This window comes from Condylura cristata, unplaced genomic scaffold (genome assembly GCF_000260355.1).
Source record: "Condylura cristata isolate star-nosed mole 26May11 unplaced genomic scaffold, ConCri1.0 scaffold00010, whole genome shotgun sequence".
In the NCBI taxonomy this organism is placed as follows: domain Eukaryota; kingdom Metazoa; phylum Chordata; class Mammalia; order Eulipotyphla; family Talpidae; genus Condylura; species Condylura cristata.
Genome location: NW_004567111.1, coordinates 49,258,910 through 49,262,143, shown reverse-complemented (window position 1 = coordinate 49,262,143; position 3,234 = coordinate 49,258,910).

The window sequence follows — 3,234 nt, the reverse complement described above, 5'->3', positions numbered from 1 at the left end:
AGCATTGCTTTGTGAAGAGTGATGGCCTGAACAGTCCCAACTGCAAACTGCTCATGTATTTTTAAAAGTAGAACACAACTAAATGCTTTGTTGTTCTGGTATTAAGAGTGCTAAGAATTTTCCTTGGACTTAAATGTTTTATTTTTGTTGTGTCCTTTCATTTTGAACAGGGATGGTAGCTGTTATATCCTTTAAATATTCCACAAGGACAAGGAAGAGAGTTTAATCAACAAAAGCCACTTCCATCTCATGATTCCAGCAAATCTTTTTGTATACACTTCTCAAAAAATAGAGGAACTTTCTTCTAGTTTTTGACAAATGTTATTACAACATCTGAGAAAGCTTTAACTGACTTCCACCCAAGGATTTCTTATCACATAGCATAGCTATAACAATATAACAAATGCAGAAATAGAAATTTTCCAACTCTTATGTCTGTTCCTGAATTTTCTTCTAAGCAAAGAGCTATTATTTCTTATCTTTGGGTCAGGTATCAAAATACAGAGATAAAATTATTGGTTAATGCTGTGCTCCTTAAAATTTTACCAAGATAAAGGGCCCTCCCTGGTGGCACAATGGATTAAAGCACAGTGTTACAAAATCCCTGCAGCACAAGTTCGATCCCCAGCCAGGGAGCTGACCCACATGGCATGGCAGACCTCTCCTGACATGCCCGCTGCTCCCCTTAGCAGGGTATTTCAGTAGATCTGCCTGTTCTGCTCCCTACTCTGTCTCTGGTGAGCCCTCTCACCGCCCCCCAGCACCTCCGGTTTGCACCCCAGTTCTTGCATGCATAAATAAACAAGTCTTTTTAAAAATATTTACCAAGACAAATAGTCTTTCATATTTTCAAAATAGACTATTTTTTCAAATCATCTAACAAAATTAGGATGTGAAATGATTTTAATTCCAGAAGTAAAACAAGGTATAAATTAATGGTGGGCCTTTATTATCAGCTTCACTGCTATCAAAGATTGGCCTGTTCCTTAATGGTTATATCTGACTCTTGGCTTCTTCAAAGAACTTCTTAGGAAAATGAGATTTTCAACAAGTCTCTTAGACTCACTACATATCTGCGAATCTCCTAATAAATAACCATTATTGTTATTATTTGATTTTTAGTTATTCTAAAGAGACATAAGATCTAAACAAAACTAAATTCCCTAGCTGATTTAGGTTTCATTATTGTCTATAGAGTGGTCTGACATATAAAGAGAACATTAGTTTGATCGCGGTGTAAGGGCTTTCAAGCTCTAAACAGAATATAGGCTGAGCTCTGAACAACAAAGTAATCAATTACACAGGCAAATAAGTAAAAATCATCTTCTGAAATGATTCATAACTGTATTATGAATGCATTGATGAAATTGGGTTCTTTTTAGCCATAATTGCAACAAAATGTTGGTGGGAGGTAATGCTGATGTTTATCTGCATGGAGTCTGGAAACATAAATACCACAAGAAGGCATATTAACATTTACCAAGACCCAGCTGAGAAAGGGGTGCACATATTTTCTTGGGATCAACAATAGGTGACAGTGGTGCATATTTCATAAAAATACAACATTTTTCTTACTTTTCCCACTCTTAGATACTTAATTACTTATATTGTTCCTTGACAAAAGGGTTGGAAAAGAGATCAAAAAGGGCAGGTAGGGCCTTCCCTGGTGCCGCAATGGGTAAGGACGCAGCACTGCAAACTGGTGGCAACCACCTGCGTTGGAGTTTGATCCCCGCACCCAGAGGTGACCCACATGGCGTGGCAGACCGCCCCTGGCCCGCCCCCTACTCCCCTCAACAGTGTACTTCATCGATCGGCCTGCTCTGCTCCCCACTCTGTCTCTGGTGAATCCTCTCACCGCCCCTGCACCTCTGCCTGTACACCAGCTCTAGACGCATAAATGAATAAATCTTTAAAAACAAAAAAGGAAAAAAAGAAAAGAAGGGCAGGTAGAATGGTAGAGTAAGCAGGAAGGAAGAGTTGGAGAAAAAAGGGAGAAGCCTGGATGTAAGCTTTGATATGAATTTTTTTTAAAGATTTATTTATTTGTGCACACAGAACTGGGGTACAGGCCAGAGTTGCAGGGGCAGGGAGAAGACTCACCAGAGACAGAGTGGGGAGTAGAACAGACAGATGGACAAGTACACTGCTGAGGGAGCAGCGGGCTTGTCAGGAGAGGTCTGCCACGCCATGTGGGTCATCTCCCTGGCCGGAGATGCCGCTCATGAAGTGGCTGCTTTTAGAGTCACAGTGCTGTGCTTTAACGCATTGGGCCACCAGGGAGGCCCGATATAAATGTTTTTATCAAAACTCATCAGACAGTTCACTGAAGATCTGTAAATTTCACTCTCTATAAACTTTACCCTGCTAATAGGAAAAAATACCATCATTTAAAAACAACAGGCCCAATTATGAATGAGTGTTATTTATATTTAGATTTATGATAATACTTACAACTGTCAATCAGTCCCTTAGGTTATAATTACACCTAGAGAAATTAATAATGTTTCTGAACATCCAGCGTGGAGGACTTGACCAAAGTGCATGGTCAACCTAATTCCACCTGTTGGACTAGTCCAAAGTCCTCAGACTTTCAATCTCCTAAATCAGAAATCAATATCCGGTAAGAGGGTGGACACACATTTTTAACCCAAGATTTACTGCATGTTTTCAGTTGCAAAGAAATGATAGTAGAATAGGTGAACCAAATACTAATTGGAGGCCTTGTGCTCTTCATTCTTTTTTTAAATTTTATTAAACTACTTAATAGCTCAACCATAGCTTGATAAATGTAACACAGTACAGATGCCAGGGTAATTTGCATGTGCTTCAGATTTATCATGTAATCATGCAAACCACTTAGAAGCTAAATTCACTGATCTATGTGCATTCCAAGAGGACTAAAGTAGATCACCTCTGCATGATGCCTTCAAAAGCAGATGTTTTGAAAAAAATACCTGAAAATAATATGTGTGGGGTTTTATCCCATGGAGCAGCTTTATCCATGGAACACTCGTGCCATGCTTATTAACTGTAGGTAACAGAGAAACCACAGTCAAAGTTTTGTGCTTTAACAAGAGTCAAGCCAACTTCTTTACTATAAGTCTAATATACTAATGAATTTGGAAGCTCTAAGAAGAATTTAGTGTGCAACATTTCTCAACCTTCTATGACCTTGAGAATGGGTACGATGCTCAAGGAATATTTCTATAGAGAGCAATGAAAACATGTTGG